The sequence below is a fragment of the Xiphophorus hellerii genome, chromosome 23 (assembly GCF_003331165.1).
Source record: "Xiphophorus hellerii strain 12219 chromosome 23, Xiphophorus_hellerii-4.1, whole genome shotgun sequence".
NCBI lineage: Eukaryota > Metazoa > Chordata > Actinopteri > Cyprinodontiformes > Poeciliidae > Xiphophorus > Xiphophorus hellerii.
The window spans coordinates 28,998,592-29,023,131 of NC_045694.1; the positions used below are offsets into that span (position 1 = coordinate 28,998,592).

General features: G+C 38.2%; 1 non-coding gene across 1 annotated transcript; it reads left to right on the forward strand.

Annotated features, from left to right (window-relative positions):
- Positions 1–9,928: 9,928 nt before the first annotated feature.
- Positions 9,929–10,000, forward strand: trnad-guc (transfer RNA aspartic acid (anticodon GUC)). The gene has a single exon. It is a non-coding gene; the product is annotated as a tRNA-Asp (tRNA).
- The last annotated feature ends 14,540 nt before the right edge of the window (positions 10,001–24,540 follow it).

Here is a 24,540-nt window from a genome sequence, read left to right on the forward strand (position 1 = left end):
CGATGTCTGGTAAATGGCCTATTGAGACAGTAACGCAAAGACTGGCCTCCGAAACGTACACACAAAAACACACACGCACAAACACAACGGCGTCTCACAAATGTCGGGGACTTGCCCAATGCACCAGGAAATAAAGCATGGCTTGACAAAGATGTGGAAAATATTGGTAGAAACAAAGAATGCATAAACTTTGACTCTCTTTTTCTCTGCGCACTCTTTCTTACAAAGCTTTAGGGAGCTACACACACACACACACACCCACACATACACGCCCACACTTGGTGTCACGGCTGGGAGAAAATTTAACAGGAGCACTTGTGAAGTTGCCTTCAGAGGACAATTATCAAAAGTTTGATCTGAGTTCAAATGAAGGAAAGTTTTTGAGCTAAAAGTCTGTAGAAACGAGGCTGTGACTAGAAGGTCAGTTCTTTGTGCTCACTTGCAAGTCTTGTGTAATAGTAGATTATATTTTTTGGAAAGTTGTCGGGCTTAAAACAAAGACACAAACTGATCTACTTTTAGAGGATTCACAATTAGCTGAATCCCTCTAGTCGTTATAGTGAACTCAAGCCAATAAACAAAACACAAGTCAAGGTGATGGAGGACAACCAGGGCGGCCCACAAAACTACCTGAAAGTTTTCATTTGTCGTTTCACACGAGATATCAAATGTTATCAGTTAGTAATCTACTGTATGCTAAATCAGCTAGTTAGGCGCTAACATGGAAATCAAAGCAAATTGTAGGGTAATAAATGGATTTTTAAAGTGACAAACATTTTTAAGTATTTAGAACAAGCCTTCCTAAAATATTTGAGAAGATGTTTTGATCTCAATGCTTACCGTTAACAGCTTGAGCTGGAGCTCTCCTTTTTTTTTTCTCTGCAGATATTGCCCAACTTTAAATTCAAGGCAGCCATATTTGACCATGACTCTGAGAGTGGGCAGCAAACCTCACTTCCCTACCAGGTATTTGTGGAAAGCTAAATGATAGTAGAATGTACCAAGGTGGAACCTGTTGTAAATATCTTGGTAACCATTGTTGAATAAATCATTTACACGTCCCCCACTGTCTACATTTGTACCAATTTACTTATTGGTGCTTATTAGTTTTGTTATAAAACTTTTTTAAAGAACCACTTTACCTAATATCTTCAGCTCAAGAGAGGAAAAATATTGTGATCTCATTGATTCCAGTAAAAAGAATAGATGCTAAAATGAACTTTAGCTAATTTATTCAGATTGTTGACATTGGAGCACCTTCATCCATCAGAATGAGACTCTCCAGTTATTACCGGCCTTCCTGATGAATTAGTTTGCAAATAGACAAGTTTACCACCATAAATCAGTGGATTTTTGAAACTGTACAGTCACGGAGACACATCCTCCTCAATGGGGTCTGGAAATGTTTCAAATTTCAGCAAACAGACAAGCCAACATCCCCATAAAGTATGACAAATGTTTTATCTGTCTGCCTCCATTTGTCTGTCAGGGCTTCTTATTTAGGAAAGATTTATGTGCAGCTCTTCCACTAAAATCAGCAAGTGAGCAAACAGCAGGACAATCAAACATCTTTGATTGGGGGTGGGGAATTCGGGATTAACACGAAAACGAGAAAGTAATGAGGTTATATTCATAAGATGCAAAGCATGATGAGAGTATGTGAAATTGTGTGTCGATTTGGTTGCTTGAAACAAGTTCCCCTGAGCTCTTGGTCAAATATAATAAAGAAAACTATCTTTTCTTTCACCACACTTTCAGACAGAATGAATGAACAAACAAAAAAAAGAACAAGAAGAAGCTGCTCTTCCATGCCTATGGGAGTGACTGACACCTGATAGATGCTGACAGCCTCTGAACCGTCTTCCTGGGCAACATAGTGGTGCAAATGAAAGGAGAGAATAGTCAAATAAGCATAGGGTTGTGCGTCAAAGTGAAACTGCATCGAAAGCGAATTGAGAGATAGAAGCATATAAAAATCGTGAGAGGACAAGCAGAGGCGCCAAAGACAGCAGCTGGAATATAAGGCGTAGCAACTCATGAGCAATAAACGAAAACACCGCAGAGTGCAGTGATGTGAAAAAGGATTTACTTCCTTAGAGATTTCTTCTGTTTTTGTCACACATCAAACACGTTTTTATGAATACAAACAGAACCTTTAAAGTGATGTTTTAATTTACCGGGAGAAAACAGGTATCCAAAGCAACCTGGCCCTGTGTGAAAATGTAATCGTGTTAAATTGTGAGTAACTGTGATTAAACAGATTTTTCTACTATTACTGCCAGACGTGTACAATAAAGAAAAACATGAAACGATACCTGTCTGACATCAGGAAGTAGGCTATAAGATCCCAAAAGTCAACGCATCACTCCTGAGTCAAAAGAAGTTGAAAGACAGATGAGAAACAAAGTGGTTGAATTTTTATTTGTACTTTGGGCTGCCATCAGTGAGAGCTACTTTTCACCAATAAAGATACACTGGAGAAGTAGGGAACCTCTTGATGAGCTAACATCATCCCAAAATGAACACAAGAGTTAATCCGGAACATCACGAGGTATAATGTTTTAACCAGAGCAGACCTCACGTGCCTTATGCCTGGTTCACAAGGCAAGGTTTGAAAATCTCTGTCTGATTTTCAAAACCTGAGTGACCACACACACGACAATAAGAACATCTTAGGCATAACAGGTTTGGTCGCAGAGTGTGTGGTGTCGAGCCACACGGCAGGAGCAACACACCACACACAAACTGATTTCACTCAGCAACATTCAGACGTCAGACAGGAAATTTCACAAAACCTCTCAAGACCAAACGTGAGATTAGAGTAAACAAAATTAAAGTCGAATGGGAAGAAGCAACGGCGATACAGATGTCCATTAGACGTTTTGGTGAGCCATGGCAGCAGTTCAGTCTTCTATGTTTTTCAATTCCCCTCTGTATTTCTGTCACCTCACTTTCTGACTGGCTATGTGACGATTTACAATGAAATTAGTCATTCCCATTCATGCATACCAAATACTACCTGGTGAAATCTGACAGAACCAAGGCTGCCACATGCCGACACCATCCACCCTTCTGTGCCATCAGTGGGTGAAGTATCTTGCTCGAGAACACTACAAAGACAGATGGAGACTGGGATTCTAACCAGTAACCCACCATCAGAAAAGGATAGATTGCCTTCTCTGGGCAGGGGACAAGGTTGTTCTGCAAGTGAAGAGTTCAAGTATCTGAAGGTTTTGCTGTGGTCTGTCTGGTGAGAGAAAACTCAGCCAAAAGACAAAGTTCCAATCAATCTACCTTCCTACCCTCATCTGGGTAGTGACCGAAAGAATGAGATCATTGATACTAGTGGCCAAAATGAGTTTCCTCTGAAGGCACTCCCATAGACTTAGGGTGAGAAGCTTGGTCATCCAGTAGAGACTCTATACATCGAGAGGAAGCAGATGAGGAGACTCAGGCATCTGGTTAGGATGCGTCCAGGATGCCACCCTGTGAGGTGTTACTGACACGTCCCTCTGGGTCTTCCTCATGTCTGAAAAAGACCCAGGACACGCTGGAGGGAGAATGTTTCTTGGCTGGACTGGGAATACCTTGGAATTCCCCCAAAGTGACCCAGATCTGCATCATGCAGAAGATAATGGATGGATGTTTCCTTTTTATCCAGCGTAACAGAAAGTCAGTGATTTCTGTGAACATAGGAAACAAAGCCTTTCAGCTGCTGTAAATCCCTCTCTTTGGCAGTTTTGTGGTACCACACCACTATTTAGTCAAAAAGGTTTCCATCATGTTGAACCTGACTTTAAAAAATATAAAGACATGCAACCCAAAGATTGCCGTAGCTTAGCTTTGTGTAAACCTATTAAGAAGGCACACATTAATTTGCTTTGATGAGTTGTCTGTGTAAACTTTATTATCTCCTCCTAATCATCAGAGTGTACGACTTTGGTGAGCTAACATCAAACAATTAAAAGCCGGGAGGAAAACGGAAAGCAAGAAACGTACAGAGGCACTGATACATTATACTCCCTGAGAATATAATTTAACTGACAGCCTGTCAGACTAATTGTAGTACTGACTGTGATCAGTGTGCTACTAAAAGTGACCTGTCGTTTCTTGACTCATCCCAAATGTCTTCATCCACGGGCAACATGACTAACTGACTGAATAAATCATAGTTTCACAAACAGTCAGGAATCAAAATAAGTGAAGGTCCGTCCACAGATAGTAACACATTTCCAAAACTGTTTTTAGACACATATTCCTTCAGTGCTGCTGTTTTCGTATTGTTTTTGTCCCAGGCCTTTCTAAGCATTATTATAATTAATACGACTCCACCACGGAAGACTGATTCGACTCACAGGGATGACGGACATCGGCATATTTTATGAATGGTCAGCAGTTCAATGCGGTTACGTTTTGGCAAGGACTGTGTACAAAGTAATAACTTAAATCCTCAGAGGTCATCCATTCTCAAAGACCTTTTGCATTTCACTACAACCCAGATTCCATTTTGGTTGGCATGGACTTTAGGAAACAAAATGTCCTGCTTGCATAATAAAGCCTGTCAGGTGAAGTGATTGAGTTCAATTCTTTCAGCTTTCAGGAACAGTTCACAGCTTTTGAAGAGAGGTTTTGTTGATTGGTATGAAAAGTTTCAGGCAAACAACCTGAAAATCAAACACAGTGAGCGTTTACAGAGATTTTTTTTAAAGGTTTCACTTGGTAGCACGGTGTCTGCGCATCCTTAAAACTTCTTAATGCTAAATCTAAACTTATCAGTGTATTTTACCATATATGGAAGAAGCTGATCTGGGCTGCATGACTGTCACTGACATGAAGGCCGACATGTTTTTGATTTTGTGTACATTAAAGCTGTAAAATGTCTTAATTATTTTAAAAACAAAAGTAGGCTTGCCTTAAAGTCAGAACTTAAATCTTGTTGTAGCAGGACTATTTAACCTTTCATATGCATTTTTTTTCCTCCTAAGACTTTTCTGTCAGGCAAAAGTTTGAGTTGCACTCAAACATATTCAATTCATTCTGTGACTCGAGGCAGTTGAGGCTACCGGTATTTAGCTGCTAACATACCTTTGCTAACTAGCTAACTAACTTCCTAGTCTTGCGAGCAGTACTCCGATGTTTTTACTCATTCTGCTGCAAGTTGGCTCAATTTTGACGCGCAAGACGTAACTGGTAAAATCCGGTTTAGGATTTTCAAAATAAAAGATCCGGAAGTAGTTCATTATTTCTTGCGCGGCCCGGTACCAATTGGTCCGCGGCCCAGTGGTTGGGGACCACTGATCTACAGGAAACAAAATACTTTGCCAACCTAAAAAAAAAAAAAAAAAAAGATATGCTAACGGTAGGAATTTCAACTTTTTAAAAATTCTTAAAGTCATTACTGCTATCCCGAGGCACCTGGGAGATAAACAAGGACAGGAGGTGAGAATATGGAGGACAAGAAACAAATAAGGACCTTGACTGATACTTGGATGGTTCAGTGCGGAAAAGGTGGAAAAGGTGGCGGCTTAGCAGCGCAAACAGAAACACACACGGTTGCTCTCATTCATCCTCAAGGTGTTTGTGGACATTATTCACCTGAATGAGCTCTCCATGCATGCCACAGTGATTGATGTGTGTGTGTGAACTGGTGTGTATTAGTGCATCAGAGCCTGATTGTCTGTGTGTGAAACTGCCCCTATTTAGAGCTAATCTTGGCCATAAATCTTAGCTCTTTCTCCTCTTTGCACTCAAATGCACATTTTCAAAGGTTTTCGTGGACGTGCTGTTCCAGGTCTTTGGTCTCCATCCTCCAGCAGCCATTCAACCTCAGCTTGGCGACTCGGATACAAATAAATGTCAAAAATAAGAACAAAAACGACGAGTTAGATTAGAAATCTTCACTAATGGGTCGCCGTACAAACAGTTTCTAAGATCTTAACTTAAGACATAGTTGGCATTCACAACCAAAAATGTTCAGAACGTCAAATCCAATTTCAACAATCAACTATCTTAAATCTTTCTTGGTTTGTTTAAGGGCTTACGGTCCCATTTGTACTTTTAAAATATGACTTACAGATTAGTACTTTTAATGATCAGATTATTTTTTGTCACAGTTAATATTTTCACTTGACAGTTTAGATTGTAAATTTCTCTGCTTCATCGTTGGTGGACGACAAAGCTGCTTCTCTTGGAAGGTTAAAAACAATCTGATGGGAGGCTGGGAAAGGCTGTCGTTGTGTTCAAGTTATTTAATAATTTAGCAGCAAAATTGTTTTCTGAATAAAAAATGTTGCTTATTTATCAATATATATTTGCAATTTAAATCCAATTAATTGTCATTAATTAATTACAGATCCAGCAATTGATTCAATTACAAATTTCCATCAAGTCATAGGACTTGATGAAAAGAGGACATCAAGAGGAAAATCAAAAACACTGATTTCAATGTCCCTTGTTGACAAGACAGATAAATACGCTGGCATATGGAATAAAACTGGTATGAAAAATAATAAAATTTTAAGATGTAAAAGTTGACCTTCCCACACAAAATTTACATTTTAGCCAAAAAAATAAGAAATAAAAGTTCTGGGAAATTGTTCAACTCGACAGAAATAAAAATGTAGGAAGTAACTTATGGAATCATAGCTCCTCTGTTATATAGACAGCTATTAAAACCATACGTTTTATTTTTCTCATTGTGTAGCAGATTGACTTTTCTAAGATTTCCAACCCAAAGCCCTTTAAGTTGCGGCCCTTTGCTGTAATTTTCACTGTAACTGGTATTGACAGCTCACTTTGCTCGTTATTAACCAAAGCTGATCTTTAACCAAAGCTGATCTTTAACCAAAGCTGATCTTTAACCAACTCTCCTGAATCCAACATTTAACGCCGACTTCTGTCCCACCAGGAGTAGACTCACGATGCCAGTACATTACATCCACCAGAAAATCACTTGTGACTGTTAACAAGTCCAAATCTTGTCAAACGTCCTTTCGATTTTTCACAGGGGCAGTTGGGCATTAAATGGAGGAGTTACTCTTCCACTGAGAAAGCATGTCGTGGTTTCTCATTCCCTGCTGTGGTTTTCTCTCTCCCTTTCTCCCCAGTTAAACGGAACCCCGTGCCTCCATTATTAGGTAATACGAGAAGGTCCGCTGCTCCCCTCAAACGTCTCCCACGTCTCTGTCCTTCTGTCGCTCTTCATTTCAGCCCGCTGGAAGCGATCCAATGGACCCTGCTGCCATCACACTACGCCAACCTCACCTCAACCTCCTGTACGCCCTCCGCCCCTCCTCCTCCTTTCTGTCTTTGCCCAGCGCACCTCAGGTTTTTAAGATCTCGGGGCTCACAGGGTGATTTCATCCTTCACTGGGCCATGAAAGCTCTTTATAAGTACATCACCACTGCCAGCGCATTAATCGCCTCAGCCATATTGATTGGGCTGTTCTGTTGAGGAAGCCGGCATATGGAGGAGCGAGGGAGAGGGAGGTGTTTGTAATTTATCGCTCAAAATCGTGCCGTGCTTCTAATTCATCTGTTGGCTGATGCAGGCGCTCGTCTATCTGCTCTGTCCTACATGCATTAGGCTTCTGTACGTCTCGCTCGCTACGCTAATAGATATCATTTTGGTGCATGTAAACATCCCGCAAGCCCAGACCTACAGGAATGTCTTCTTTTTATTCATTTTTCGTGTCTGTGCGAAACAAATTTGTTCAGATTTGAAGGGAAAACATATTATGGTGTTAAGAAGCAATAAGTTTTTCCTTAATGTTTTGAATTATGGAGTGTGTAAATGAACCTCTGTCTGTCTGTCAAGGTTTGTCACCTTGGCTGCTGCCATCTTGGGACCCTGCCAAGGAAGAGGCCCGCCTCCAACCAAGCTCTTTTATAAAAGGAGCAGTGATGAGAGCTGAAGTTTTATTGGCTAGAGTAAATTGAGAAGGCGGGGTCAACCAGGAGAGAGGCGGACTGCTGGGATTGCTGCCATTTTGAACTCTGCTGTGTTTCTGGAGGCTTAATAAACCGGCTCTGTTTGCTGTACAGCCACGTTTGCTGACTTTTTCCTTCCACACCTCTTAGCGTAACACATGGATTCAACTTTGATTATTTTAGTTGGGTTTTTTTTAACCAAACTCAAAGAGAGAAACAAAAAAAGCTTCAAGGTTTCTTCAAGATTTTATAACCGAGTATTGTCAGCCAGTCCGACCCAAAGAGAAGTACTGGTTGATTATGTCAACACAACAAGGCAACTAATGAACCACTTCCTCACTTACTTCAAAATAACTGTCACTAACTTTCCAGTTATAGTCATTTCATTAGTATATGTTCTGATGTGTTATTTGTTAGGCTTTAAAAGTAATCCTAAAGCAGGTCATAAACTTTGTGTTAACTCTTTTTTTTTTTTTGGCTTGATGCAATATTCAATCCTAAATCTTATGTTTTAGTAGCTGTAGGAAAAATCATCATAACCAACAAAAATATAGACTTGAATACATGAGCCAGTAGCTATGCTTCCATCCAGGTAGGAAGTAAATACCAAAGTGTGGTGATCCAAACACACAGCCCTGAGGTGCTCTGTGGTTTACCTGGAAGGGAGATTCAATAGAGATCATTATTTGACATTCTCTGTGTTTATTGTACTGGCTGTACGGCCAAACTCCAATATTAATCATAACACATTGGTTGTTGCATTTCTTTTTCATACAAAAGAGAAGAACCAATGATAAAGTTTTTAGCTCTTTAAAACAAAAATGTTTTATTTTTAGATTAGGAAATGAGTTGCTTCTATCAACAGTTGATTTACCATAAACTCGGCATAAACTGCTATACAAAAAACATGAAAAGTAGTCGATTGAAGTTACACATCGTACCGTACAGGATGCATGTGGGCCTGACAGAGTGAAGACAACATTTGTCAGTGGATCCTTGTTGACAAATTGCAACTTTGTCAAACATTCCTGACCTCAAAGTGCCGTATGGTTAACCTGCCACATCAGTTTCACAGAAGCTGTCCGAAAATCCATATTTCATAGGCTGACAGCACAGAAAGCAGCACTTGGAGATTTAGCTTTATTTTGCTGTGGTGGCATTAAAAAATGCTGATCTTTTCACTGGAAGGGAAATGAGGCTGAAAGCAACTTTTGAAATATGGTGTGCCCCTACAATTTACACGGACATTACAACTTAAGCTGCTCATCAGTCTGTTTCTCACAGCCAGAGGGAAGAGTTCGCATCATGAGCTTCTAGCTGATCCACTGAAACCAGAGAACCAGATCCAAGGCCACAGCAGCACCAGTAAAGTAGATTTTGTCTTATTAATAAATACCCAAATCACAAGCGGTCAATGCTGGACCCTTTGATGTTTGTGAAACTGGCCGGTTTGAGAAATGCAGGATTTTTCAAGCACACTTTGGGTGAATGCTTACAAAAATAATTTAACCGCTTCTAAATAAGAAACGTCAGAATCTCCATGGTAGCATAGCATTACTGTTACTCCAATAAAATTAAGTGATTAGCTTTGATTAGATTTTTTCTTGTGCGGTTCAGTCTCAGTGTATTGGTATATGTTTGGGTATATGGAATCTCATATTGAATGTAAAAGCATTTTTGGAAAATTCTGTTATGATTTTGAACCAAAATACAGCTAATATTTTTTTTGTGTATCTGTATTCTCAGCATTTGATACTCATTTTATTTGCTTGTTTGCTTTAAGTTCTGAGAGTAACATAAGGTGAGGCGTTTTTATTTATATTGCACCTTTTATTTCAATTCAAAATGCTTTACTTGATTTAGAGGAAATGCAAACAAAATAACAAAAGAAAGAGAAAAACAAAAAATACTCCACAATTTATAAAGATATGGGAGAGTAGTAAAAAGTAGCATTATGATCCATATATCATAATGGATATATATCCATATATATATGTTCTCCTCGTTAGTATAGTGGTGAGTATCCCCGCCTGTCACGCGGGAGACCGGGGTTCGATTCCCCGACGGGGAGTGAAGTTTGTTTCAGGTCCCTCTTGAAAATGAGATCTAGATCTCAACGGGGTTTACCTGATTAAATAAAGGAATTATTATATCCATTTATGGATCATATATTATTATGATCCAAATAAGATATTTGCCTTTGTTTATCTGATTAACCACGTTTGCTTTAAATATTTGTGTACAAAAAGCAATTATAACGGCAATACAAGTTTAAATGAACATCATATTTCTATTGATGAGGTGTTATTGCAAAATATTTTCAAATGCATAATTTGAAAATTGGCAGGTAATTTTCTGTATTCCCATCACACAAAGTCCTAAATTATAATTCAGTGGTGTTGTCTAAAGACATTCATTTGTAAATTAATTTAAATAACTTAAGCATATATTTCCTTTAGATATGCATATGTAAAATAATTTAACATGATTTTCTTGGAGATGTTGCGGCGACTCGGCTGTTTCTCATTTCGATAAGTTCTATCTGAGGCTCTGCAGCCAGGTTACTGTCTCCACATATCTGAAGGATGGAGTGCTCTCTTATTCTGTACAATAAAAAAAAAAAAAAAAAAATCCTCCTTCACTCTTCTGGGTTCCCATCCAGGTCTTGCATCTTGTGCTCCAGTGTGGCCAGTTGCATCATGCAGCAGACACATGTCCAGATTGTGGACATAGAATAAAATAAAAAATGAAAAAAATCCTCTATTGGCCTCTCAGTGGGGAACCAAAGGTCTACCAGCAGCACGTTAAAGGTAAACGGAAATACTTGTAAGGAAGTCCTACACAAAGCAAAAGTATCCAATACTAAAGTCAGTTCCAGTCACAAATTCATGCAAATATTCATGTTACAGGATAGAAATATGTATTACAATGATGATAACAGAAATGCACATGAAAGATCTAGAAATAAACGGAATGTATTTTGAAGAAAAATAAACACTCATCTCTCTCAGAGGACAAGACTTCAAAATGGTAGAGCCTCAGGGGCGCCAGAAGTCTTACAATACAATACCACAGAAGAAGACAGAAAGAGGAGGAGCTTCTGATCTTAAAGTCACACGCCTACACCAAAGATTTCATAGGGTTTTCATTAATGCCTATCTTAGTAACAGAAGACATTTTGTGTAATTATAACAAAGTACAAATACAACCCACCCGGTTACACATGCATATTCAAACTAAGGTACAAAATATAAAAACAGAATAAGTCACTGTACAATAGATAATCTGTACAGTTATTAAAAATATCAAATTTAGATCAAAAGAAACGTGCAGCTAGATGTGATAATTAAGACAAATGTACAATATGTGTGTATTTGTCCAGGGGAAACAGCAGCAGACTCTTCTCCAGGGGGGAAAAAAGACCAAAAAACAGCAGGAAATGCTTTTAGACATGAGATGCAGTAACTCTGAAGAAAATTGTGTAGCATGAGTTACAACAACATTTCATTTCTCTCTGGGGTTAGTAAAGTAGTTTGAAGTTGAATTTAAACTAATCAGAGGTTAAAGAAGTTTTCAAACTGAATCAACAAACACAGCACACCTAAAATTTACCTAAAACAGCAGCTGAGTTTACCTCAACATAAAACACAACCCATCATACAACCCAGAGCTGTTATTGTAGCCAGCATTGATTTTGAAGTGTAGTTTTCCCACTCATCAGAAAGGAGAACCGGGGTCTGGGCCCAAAGACCTTTAACATTCATGCAAAGACTTGCATTCACAGTGAATAGTCCAAGGCCACAGGACTGCTGGCAGCGGAATTCAATAATGCTAACCTGTCACATCAATTCTGCAAGAGCAAATCTATACCTTCCCACAACATCAGTTATATCTGACGGACCGGTGGACGGCAGCGCTACTAACTCTTGGCACTAAAGAAAAGGAGACTGCATTGATGCTTCTGTGGTTATACAGTACAAACCAAAAGTTTGGACACACCTTTCTAATTCAATGGGTTTTCTTTATTTTCATGACTATTTATAAGGCAAGAAATACCACTTACACTTACACCAGTAAACTGATTGGTGTCCCACTATTCCATTTATAAATTCCATATCAATTCTATCAATTGCAATCGATTCATAAAATGAAGACCTTAAATATCCAATTGTTGCAAAACCCAGAGATTAATTAAAACTTTAAATGTAGCTTCAACCTGGAAAGACTCACACAGAGAGAAAGTAGGTTTTAGAAAGTTTATTTGACAAGAAATAATCGTTGGCCCTTGGACCCCGGCAGTAGACACTGCGCTGGTAACCACCAGAGAGAATGATCTTTTTTCTATATGAAAACCTTTTTGAATAAAGTCAATGGTTACATAAATTAAACCAGTATGTAAATTCTAACTATAACTGTCTTCATCTCACCTGCTCAGCCAATCACCTGATCATGTGTCTCCATCCCAGCCTAACGGCGCCGGGCTCATCTCTCTTCATAAAGTCCGGCTCAGGATACCTTTAGTCTTATGTTTGTATTATGACTTTGTAACTGAACAATATGTTTCTGTATGTGCTTACTTTATTACAAAAAACCCAACAGTTGATTCTGTTAAAACATAAACTTAGCTGTATGTCAGGTTTGTAAAGAAAATTTGTATTGATTCCAGTCATTGTTCAAAAAGTGTAGGAAACATTGTATTTACACATATAAAATATTGCAAGTTATTAGCTTTGCTTGCATTTAAAATTTTTAAAACAAGGTTATCCTATTGTTAAATAATGCTGTTACAATATATTTACAACTACTTTATTGGTTCTACTCTCTGCAACAAATTACAGCGACAATGTAACTTTGTGTGGAAACGGCACCATTTCTATGAAAACTAAATAATGCAAATCAACTGAGCTACAACAAAAGGAACATTCAAAAATGTAAATAATATTGAAAGAACACATTATTAAAAAGGATGACTGGCAATCTGTCCAGGGTCAGCAGCCCTCATGACCCAACTATAGGGATAATTGATGATAATTAATGGATGGATAAATGTGCTCTTAATGTAATGTACATTTGTCTCCAAAATATTGATTTGATTTATGTTTTATTACTTTTGTTTGAGATAGATTGGGTGTAAGGATAGATAAATACATCTCCATAATGTTTCCTTATTGTTGCTTATTCTAGATTGTTTGTTACTAATATAATTTTAAATAAAGATTTAATAAAGATTTGAAAATAAAAAAGTGACTTACCACGTGACAGACATACCACGTGACATATCACGTTTTGTAGCCATTTTACTATTTAATTTGTATTTTTAATGTTGAAAGTCTTCTTGGGTTATTTAAAAGGCGTTGTCAAATAAAATACGTTATTATTACTATAATTATTATAACACGGTCGGTACAGGAAATAGTGTCACTAGCGCCCCCTTCATTTCCGGAAAGAAATAGTCCCATTTCCATATAAGGTATGAGACTGACAGTGGTCCGTCCCCGCCCCTTTCTGTTTGCTGCAGCGAGGTTTACTTGACTCTTGGTTTGCGGGAGAGATTCGACGTACTGAGACTGCTGAGCTGCGGATGTATTGAGACAGTTAACGTATTATATACAAACTATTATATACAAACTTATATAATAAGTTTGTATATAACTTATTATATAAGTTATATACAGTTCGCTGTATGCAGCGAACTGTATATAACAGTACAGCGAATATGCAGTTCGCTGTATATACGAACTGCAAACAAACTCCTTTTGTAAATAGATTTGCTGTTTGATCATCCAACTTCTAAGCTGGGAAACGTTTGAGTATAAAGACTGAACTTCAGTTACTGCCGTTAGAGCCGTTAGAGCCGTTGGCTCTTTCTGGCAGTTGGTTTGCCTTATTCTCCGTCCAGCTAGAGGTAAAATTTAACTATAATATATGTGGCGAGACTAGGTTAAAATCAAGAATATTGGGCAATTTAAATTTCTAGACCCAATTAAGTTGCTCCACAGAGCCACCCTGGGAATTTCACCCAGAGAATATTACCTCTTTTTTAAAGCACACAGGTTCGGTTATGCATGAATTAAAACATCTGAGGCAATTTCAAATACACAAAAAGCTATTTATTAAACCATTTACCACACAAAAAAGGACATACAAACACCAAACAGAACATTCTGTCTGTTGCAGATTTATGTTTCTGAATTTCCATTTGCGATCATTAGGAAGTGATCACCTGAACACTAACGGTGGTTGATGATAGGTATTTTTCAAACCTTTATAAAAAGACAACCACAAACAACGTTTTAGTGTTCAATCAAGTCTTTTGCAAAAGGAGAAAACATAGCAAACCACTTCTCCAAGGAGTCTACCATGCTTTCTGACTCTCTGCATTAGAACAAGTCGTTTAATACAAAAAATGGAATGTGGAGGTAATAAATCAAGGCGGCCTATTCTAAAGTAACAAGAAGAGAGAACACAGTAACTAACACACACAAGCCCTTTAAGGAGGATCCCTAGATTAGAAACAGCTGCAGCTTCAAGGTCTACAGTTGAACAGAATCTTCCTCTCTGGGGTGTGAATACTAAACCTATGAATGAAAAACAAACTAGAAAAATTACTAATGTAAGAATGATAACAATGCATAATTATTCTAACAGTTGATTAGCCATCTTAAACACCTGCACTTCTGATTATCTGTCAGAAAATGTATGTGGGTCATTTTTGTGTTAATTGAACCAAAATACTCCAAACTGCACAGCAGGAGTACATGCTAAGTTAAGCTAGCATAACTACCCTGCTCTCCACTTTCTTTATATATTGTTTTAATTAACGCTTTTTACTGACCTGTGAAATGTGATCCCTTTGGACCTTGTTATCTTGCTATCACAGTGTTGACAATTAATATCTAAACTTTGCGTCCCCTTCTCAGATTCCTTGCTTGATTGTGTCATTTCCCCGACCACCGATATTCCTGACTCAATGCAAAGCAGCAGCGCATGTGGCGCACTGCCACGGCGCGCACAGTAAGTCACGTGATGTCCAATCCACTAGATCACTGAGCGCCATAGGCGTAACTTCCTGAAGGAATGGTGTGGACATGTCCCCACCATCTTTGGCCTGACGGGGACAGTCCCCACCAATATTTCCTCCTCCTTTCTTTATCTTTATGTTCCTGCATCCATGTACGGACAGTAAGTCAGCAGCAGCTGCACGCTGTATTCAAAGCATTAACAGTTAGTTAGTGATTTTTAAAATTACTTTGTAAAACGTAAATGGCGAGTCGCTCAGTGATGTAGTGGATTGGACATCACGTGACTCACTGCACTGTTGCTTTGCATGGAGTCAGGAATATCGGTGGTCAGGAAAATGACACAGTGAAGCAAAGAGTCTGAAAAAGAGACGCAAAGTTTTCATGTTGATTGAAAACGCTATGACAGCAAGATAACAAGGTCCAAAGGGAATCACTTCACAGGTCAGTAAAAAGCTTTAATTATAAATGTCTAGAAGAGAGTAGAGAGTCGATTAGCTATGCTAGCTTAACTTTTATCAACATGTACCGTGCAGCTGTGCAGTTCGGAATATTTCCTTTCAATTAACACAAAATATGGTGAACTACACACATTTTCTGACAGATAATCAGAAGTGCAGATGTTTAGCTAATCAACCACCGCTAGTCTTCAGGAGATCACTTTGGTGTTTATAGTGTTATTTTAAGTGTTAAAGTAACACTTAATAAGTGTTATTTTAACACATTTTAAGGCACAACATTTAAGTGTTCAAATAAATTCCTGTCTCTTCTTAGTGCAGATCTTAGACCTTGAGTGAAAAGCTGCTTCTAGACAGAGATGTTATTATCTAGGGTCTGGTTTCAATTTTGTCTCTAAAATATAAACAAAAAGATTTTAACAACAGGACAATAATTTTTCCTCACAGGAATCTAAGTACAGATGGTAAACCTCTGTGTGCTAAACTTGATGACATCATGATGTCATCAAGTTTAGCATTTCTGTGTGCTGAGTCTGTGTAAAGGAAAAGGAAGAAGTAAGTCATATCTGAAGGATCGACTAGGACAGAAACAGAACCATAAAGGAGGTTTTGTCCAGCCTAAAGCATCAGCCTCATCGCTTTGCTTTAAAATGTACTTTATCTGAATTTACCATAACTTTCACTTATTCATTGGATTTTTATTTTCATAAGTAGGAAAAGCACTTTTACATTGTCACAGTTCAGATCTGAATTACAATGAAACGAACCACAGAACATCCAACAAAATGGACCTGAGCCACATTAAGATCTGATCAATGGTTCAGGTTTCCTGAATTAGCCTTTGTCACCTGACTTGTTGACACATACAGTACAGACCAAAAGTTTAGATAAGATAAGATTTATTGTCATTGTCATCAACAGATTACAACGAGATTGAGATTTGCTCGACTCAAGTTAAGATGCAGGTTATGTGTATATACATAATATACAAAGATAAAGAAATGAATAGTACAAAATGAGAAATAAATAGACATCAGAAGATGGTTGCAGCGCCTGGAGGTGTCGCAACAGAATTTACATTTTTAACAAAGTGGTGTCAAGAGCAGGACACAACTTCTAATTCAATGGGTTTTCTTTATTTTCATGACTATTTATAAGGCAAGAAATCCCACTTATTAACCTGACAGGGCAGGTTGACCTATGAAGTGAAAACCATTTCAGGTGACTACCTCTTGAAGCTCATCAAGAAAATGCAGAGTCTGTGCAAAGCAGTAATCACAGCAAAAGGTTGCTACTTTGAAGAAACTAGAATATAAGGGGTATTTTCAGTTGTTTTACACTTTTTTGTTTAGTGCTTATTTCCACATGTGTTATTCATAGTTTTGATGCCTTCAGTGTGAATCTACAATGTCAATAGTCATGAAAATAAAGGAAACTCATTGAATTAAAAGGTGTGTCCAAACTTTTGGTCTGTACCGTATGTTATATGTAAAGAGGGAAAAAAACTTGAAAACATAAACACTAAGTGTTTCAGGAGAATTAAGTCCTATCCGCTTGGACATTATCAGGAACCCAGTATAATGCTCTGCAAAAATACAAAGTCTTAGCAAGCAATTTTGGTCTAGTTTCAAATATCTTAGCACAACTGAAGAACTCAAGACAAAGCTAACATACAAGTTAATTTTCAGCAAGATATGTCTTAGCATGACTTGTTTTAAGTCAATAATTCCTGAATATTGATGAAAATGTGTTTGTTCCATTGCCAGAGCCAGGCAGTGCGGAAAAGGTGGAAAAAGTGGCGGCTTAGCGGCGATCAGAGCCAGGAGGAGCATCTTAGCGCTGTCAATCACTCTCTCTCCTGCTCACCCCATCCCGTGTGGTCTTTGCTAAGCTCCAGCTGGTTCACCACAACATAGCCTGCCCCGACTGCTAAGGCTAGTTTGAATGGCCACATTTAGGAGTATGTACATGAGCTTGATTGACAGGACTAAGATCCTCCTCCTGGCTGTGACTGGTTGTTTTTGGTTGAGAGCGGTGCATTTCCTCAGACGGCGTTTGTAGCTCAGGGAGGAGTTGGAGGAGATTGCTCTTTTCACATACTATCTGTCTCATACCATGCGATCACGACATGGTGACATTTTTAACAAGTGTCCAAAAAAACACACTTTTGTAAAAGTTACATATGGGAGCTTTAATGACTTGGATAGTGTCCACTGGACAGAGAGTCCCTTAGTAGCTTAGCCCTCAACATTTCTCCCAAAAGTCGGTGTTTTTACCACCCCGTTGTCAATGGAGGCACGAGCCAGCAGGATGACAGATGGGTTCTGTGTTATCTTGTAAAAAATATCGGTGATGAGGCCCACCTGGCCCGATAAGCAGATGATATGCAAAGCCCTGGTGTAATAAGCTCCCCTTAGTGACCCATCCCTAAACATTACCCCTTAATCTCATTTTATCCGAGTTCCAACAGGCTGACATTGAACTGATATTGACAAGACTGCCTGAAGCTAGATTCAGAGCTACTTCCAGTCCAAACTGAGGCTGAGAATAACACGGCGCCTCATACTGCAGTATTGTGAGATTGGATGTGCTTGTTTTGGAGGAACATGACCAGCGGTTTCACTCCTATGCCAATCAAGTCACTCGCAGACATTTCTTTCAGCGGATTGCAGAGTAGTAGGCCCTGATTGCAGCAGTAAAAGGCGGAAAGGAGGGGGGATTCTTTGGCCTTAAATGTTACAAATTTAAAAAGGTTGACAGAGAATAAAAAAGATATCTATGGGGAATATAAATGAAGCAGATATTTTCTGGCATAAACTCGCAGTGAGGTTATCAGGCTGAGCATGACCAAGCATGTCTTCTGGCTGGAATTTCCTCTTGTTTTACATAATGGCCCGGTTAAAAGGCCAGAGAGAAACGGCCATCGTGAGAATACTGAGTAAATGTCAGTCCACTCTTCCGCATATCAATAACCTTTCAAACATTGTAGCTTGCAGTCTGCTCTGTAAGCTGTTTACACCTTTTTAACAATAAATTATTAAGTATTCATTTTCACAAGATTTATTTGGAGCCTGCAATTTCTTAGCATTTACTTTTTGAATATAGTGAAATTATTGAGAGAGGTGAAAAATAGTTTTGGTTGAGATAACCTTAAAACTGAGAATAATCATTCTAAGCAATGGCATTATGAATTTAAGTAATCATCAGAGTTTGATTTTGTTTACATTTATCCTTCTTGTTTTTGCTGGTGTGACAAAGTATTAGGAACACGCTAAAATAATTTAAATAATTAAATTACAAGAACTAAGTAATAATATTTCTAGAATAAAGCCATAATTATATGGGAATAAACTTGAAATAATATGAGAATAAAGTTGTAGTATTAAGAGAAAAAAGTCATAATATTGCGAGAATAAAGATATATGGGAATAAAGTCATAATATTATGCTTTTATTCTCATAATATTAAAAACATATTCTTGAAATATGACTATTTACATATTAACATGCCTTGTTATATTTATATATATATATCTTGTTATATTTTGACCTTGCTCTCATAATACAATGACTTTATCAAACAATCCACCAACTACTAGGATATTTACTAACCTAACATCCAACAAAAAGAGACAGAAAAGATCCCGGACGAGCCCCCAATTGGTGTTATGCCCTGTGAACATACATATTAAAAACAGCATTTTTATCGGGATTCTAGAATTAAGTTTTAAAGTATCTGAGAATTTTAGACTTTTTAAAAAATATTGGATTCTTTTAGAAGGGCTACGTATCTGTTGAATTTGTTTTACCTGCAGGCAGTATGTTTAAAAGGAGTGCGTAACTTAATTTGAAGGCCAACAATTTCACAAGAGCCAATCTTTAATATGACATTTATATTCTTAGCAAATGTAGCCGTGGATGTAGTTCTGAAATGTAGAAAACAAAATGTAGAAAATGTGGAACAGCAGGTGGTATAGTGCTAGTACATCAAGGTATCGTAAACTATTGCTAATATGGATAAGATTAATATATTTTTTTATATTTTTTGTTAATAATAATTATCAATAAAAGTTGGTTATGAACCAACTTTTATTGATAATTTTTTTTTTTTAATTGATGTTGATTTTACATTATGTCAAAACAATAAGATACGACATGACGATCAGGACCCGATGGAACCACAGTGCATCAACACTTAGGGCTGCTTGATGGCAAAATATGTACTGTAATTGCGATACTGTTGCTGATTATTCTGATTACAACAAACCCACATTTTCCAAACTCTCTCTTTTTCTCTTTTTTTATGTCTTTGCTCTTTTTCCCAGTGAAAGTCTCTCCAACAAGTGAAATATATTCAAATTTCCATTCATCGTACTTGAAATGTCATAGACTATTAAATACTCCTTTGTGGCTGCTATATTTCACACATTAATGTTGAGATGATCATAGCTATTTATTATACTGTGCAGCTCTGCAAGATGTTGTTCCAATTATAAGGCCAAAACCAACTGACCCTATTAGGTTTAACGAGGAAGTCAGTGAAGGCTGTGATAGCTACCATTTATTAATGCAACCAACCTTCAGTCTGTCATCTGATGATGAAAAATATTCTCAACTTCCAATCTTTAGTCATCATTACATAGTTGACTTATTTGCATGCCACAATTATGTGTGGAAATTTTTAAAATTTGCATAACAATTTGTAGCTGGAGTTAAAAAAAAAATGAATTGAGGAATAATTGTCTTTAGGGAACTTTCACATTTTCCTAAAAGTCTCTTTGAGTCTCTTCCCAGGGGCAACTGGAATCCCAGGGGACCAATCAAGGGATTCAGAGGAAGTCTTCTTGATTGGTTTCATCTCAAGTTACCCCAAAGAAATAGCAAAGAAAAGAAAATGAAAAGTTTTGCAGTCATTTTTTGCCACAGTATCTTTGGTATACCTGGTTTTCTTGTGACACATAAAGGTCAGGGCATCTCAGTGGAGCAATATTATCTCTGAGTGGTGACAGGATGACATATTGCTCAGAAAAGAAGTTACAATAAAAAGGTTCAGTTTCTTGAATATGAAGCATCAATAGCACTGTCTATTATTGGATTTTATCTGCTCATTTTACCTGAGACTGAGTCATAACACAGAGCAAACGTTGTAATAACAAAGACGATGTTTTGTGCAACAACATGTTGGGTTGGGTGGTCATACTCTGGTACAACTACCTGGAATGTGAGGTGGATTTAATGGCACATAGCTCACTGGGTTTGACAGCAAACACTACTTCTTGTTTTCACAAATGTTAAAATTCGTTTAAAAAAAATTGTAACATTTTACATAAACTATTTTAAGAATATTTATTTAGTGAAGACTGATTCAATTCTGGTTTTAAATAAAGCATTTAAAATTCTCACTAGAATTGCTCAGATGCAGTCCAGAGTCATTGATAAACCTTGAACAGCCGTTTAGCGAGACGCCAAAAATAAGTTTGACTTATTCCATCTAGGCTTTGGACATGATGACTAGTCTTGCCTAAGGCCACCTGGAGTAAACCAATCATATAAACAACCAGGGGAACAGTGAGGAGAGATGATAACTGAGTGACAGTGAAGGCAATGGCCAGGGTTGGTACAACAGATACACACACTGCCTGGGAGAAAAAAAAAAAAAAAGAAGTCACCACCTGGGATTTCTGCCATTGAGCTCAATTTCTCAGGATGCATTTAAACCCGGCCCATCAGCGAACATAAGAAGGAGGAGCTGTGAGCGGTGATGTTGATGTTCTGCTCTGTTTTAGAATTGTAGTCTGCCTCTATATGTAAATATATATAAATGTATAGGGTGTAGTTTGGCAATAGCATTCAGTCCGTGTTGACCACACTTCCAAATATTGGGCAACAAAAGTCGAGCAAGAAGAATGTTTATGACAACTTATTGCTGCTAAAGACATGGCAACCCTAATCGCCAAACCTCATCCTAGCACAACTTTTTTTTATAAAAGAATTTGAGTTTTTTTAAGTTGATGGGTGTCCATTAAGCAAATGTAGTTTTGTACTTTCAATTTACACAACTCTATGGTTAATAAAAAGGCAGCTGTGGTCCACGTCCCCAGCTAGCAATCGTATCTCAACAGCCGAGGGTCCAGACCCCTCGGTACGAAGCAAAGCGCAGAACCAAGGAGCTGGTTTCTACCAGGCTAATGTTTATTCAAATAAAATAACTTTAAACCAAAAGCTAAGACCATTTTGTAAACAATTTGAAATGATGGTCACAAACAGGGGCCATGTTTTTTCTGTCCCTCCCCTCCGTCCTGCTAGAGTCTCCTCCCTAAAACAAACTCCTCGAAGTAATTCAAGACAAGATAACGCTGCTGTAATAATTTTCACAATGGCATCCTTTCTGTCCTGCCAGACTGTAATTAAGTCACCTTAAATGTCACTACACACAAACACACACACACACCCCTACACAATGGTTTTTCAGAATTAAACTGAGACCAAACTGGGCAGATTTAATACTAACCTGACCAAGCATTACTTTACTAAGACAATAAAAAGTTTGTTTTGCGGTGACGCAGCAGTTTGGTGGTGCTGCAGTTATTACTCAGCACCACCAGAGTCTTTTTTAGAGATTTACAGGAGGAATATTCCCAGTGGGTGTTCTCAGCCCTCACAGGGAGAGCAGAACACTGCTGACACGCTTTCCAGGTGGAGAACTCCTTTTGCTCTCACGTGATGTAAAATGAGCCGAGGCCCTGCGGAGGAAATCAAAAGCAAAGAGGCGGCTGAAAAAGAGACAGGATCACGGTGCGAAGCGATGCGGGGAGGGGAAAAAGAGGAGTGGGAGAGGGGGGAAAAAACCCCCCGAAGAGACAGAACAAAACGGGATGAGAGTTTTAGGGACAAAAATCAAGAAAATAGAAACGAAACGAGAAAAAGACGCAAAGGAATGAGGAGCGATAGGAAAAGAAAGGAGAGAAGCATTAGGGAAGTAAGATGTTATTATCGTCTGATTAGGAAAAACAAGCAGTCTGAGGAGTCATCATGTGGCTGGGCCAGAGCATGGACACACACACACACACACACACACGCACGCCCACGCACGCACAGCCATGATCATCATGGCTGTGTGCTTCCAGTCACAGGGCTGGGCTAATGATGCCCACACTGCTGGCAGGACAGAGGGCCAACACGTCACACCTGATGTGTGTGTGCCTTAATGAGAAGTCATCGGTTCTGTCTGTGGGACATTAGAGACACTGGACACACAAACGTAGGTTGTACAGCAAAGCTGTGAGTCTGGACTGAATAGTGTTTCTTTCCTTTGTTTTTCTTGTCAGATTCTTGTCGGTATTGTATAATAATAATAATTAAATTGATATTTTATAATGTATCAATAAAGCATTTTGAAGTTGTACTAATACTGAATTCAGTGTTTTCATAGATATACAGGGTTTCTGCGTATTCTAGACATTTAATTTCACAATTTTCCAAATGTGTGGAAAAGGAAAGCTGAGAGGAGGAATACTTGCATTTCCAAGCTTTATTCCTTCACCTATTTTGTTTTTTCTTTCCCTCAATTATTTTTTGTTTATGTTCCATCCTTCCTTCTCTTCCACCTCCATCTTTTTTCTTTCCTTCCTTGATTCTGTATGTTCTTCCTCACTTTAGTCCTTCCTCACTGCCAATACTCCCTGTTGACTCTATCTATCTATCTATCTATCTATCTATCTATCTATCTATCTATCTATCTATCTATCTATCTATCTATCTATCTATCTATCTATCTATCTATCTATCTATCTATCTATAATGTGTACAAATTCTTTATAGTTTGATTTTATGAAGAGTTACAGGTAGCTTTATTTGTAGCCTATGCTACTTACACTGGGGAAATAGTTTGACAAAATATGGATTATATATATACTGTACATACATATATATATATATATATGTTTTTGTTTTTTTTACCCAAATAACCAATCCAATAAAATATGCCAATATGTATCATGTACTGAACCATTGTTTGATACTTTTTTTTGTTAAACCATAGTTTTAGTCAAAAACACCCCAACTAGTTTCTATCATTAGAATATTTCTATCATTTTGTTTTTAGTTTTTGTTTTTATGTATATAAAAAACACTCATCAAATGCATTTATTAGGATCCAGTTGCTTGTGGGCGGGGCTTGATTCGACTTTGTTGCTGGGAAACGTGGAACGTTTAGCTATTCCATGACATTCATTGATATACGTGACATCATAATGACAATATGTTTATATTCAGAAAGATCTGAATATAAACATCTTGTTTATTGTTGTGAACGCATCTTTTGAATCACTTCTGTCCGTTCAGATAAACACAGCTTGAAGAAAAATCGTTCCTCAAAGAAACTTTGTGTTGAAAAGTAAATCTTTTAACTATGGAGTCTGTCAGCAAAGACTCACCTGTGGAAGCTAGCAACTCCGTTAGCAAATCAGATGAGTGTAACCTTGTAAACACTTTGGAAGAATTTCCAGTACCGAGGAGAGAAGAGTCCGAAGACCAAGACGGCAACATGTCAGCGAAACCTAAAGCAAAGACTGCCAGGAAATTCCTATTTGGTCCGACGATGGCAAATGCTCCTGAAAATCCAGCTTGTGATCAGGTCATTGAAGGCCACGACCAGCTCCCAAAGAAATGCCCAATTTCCGAAAGTCTTCAAAGCGACACGCCCGTTGGAGGAAACCTTTCTGATAACGCCGGCGCTGTTCCTACGATGTCAGAGTCTGAGTTTCATGACATCTTATGGGCCAATGAAGACAAGATCTTAGAACTTCAACAGGAAAACACAAGATTACTAGAAACCATGAATAGTTTCGCATTCAAGGTTCGTCAACTGGAGGCAGTGTGCCAGCAGGCCAACAAGATGGCTAAGCAGCTGGAGTCTGAGCTGACCGATGTAAGGAAGAAAGCCCTAAAAGTCAAAGCTGCGTCCGTCCACCCACACAAGGAAGACCCAGAGAAAAAGGCTTTAAGAAATGAAGTGATGAAGTTGAGATTTCTTTTAGAGGAACGGCAAGCTGAACATGAAGATGCGCTCGCCGCTCTGTATCATGAGCGGATCATGATAAACAAAGACTGTCGAGACGCCGTCAGAAGGGCCAA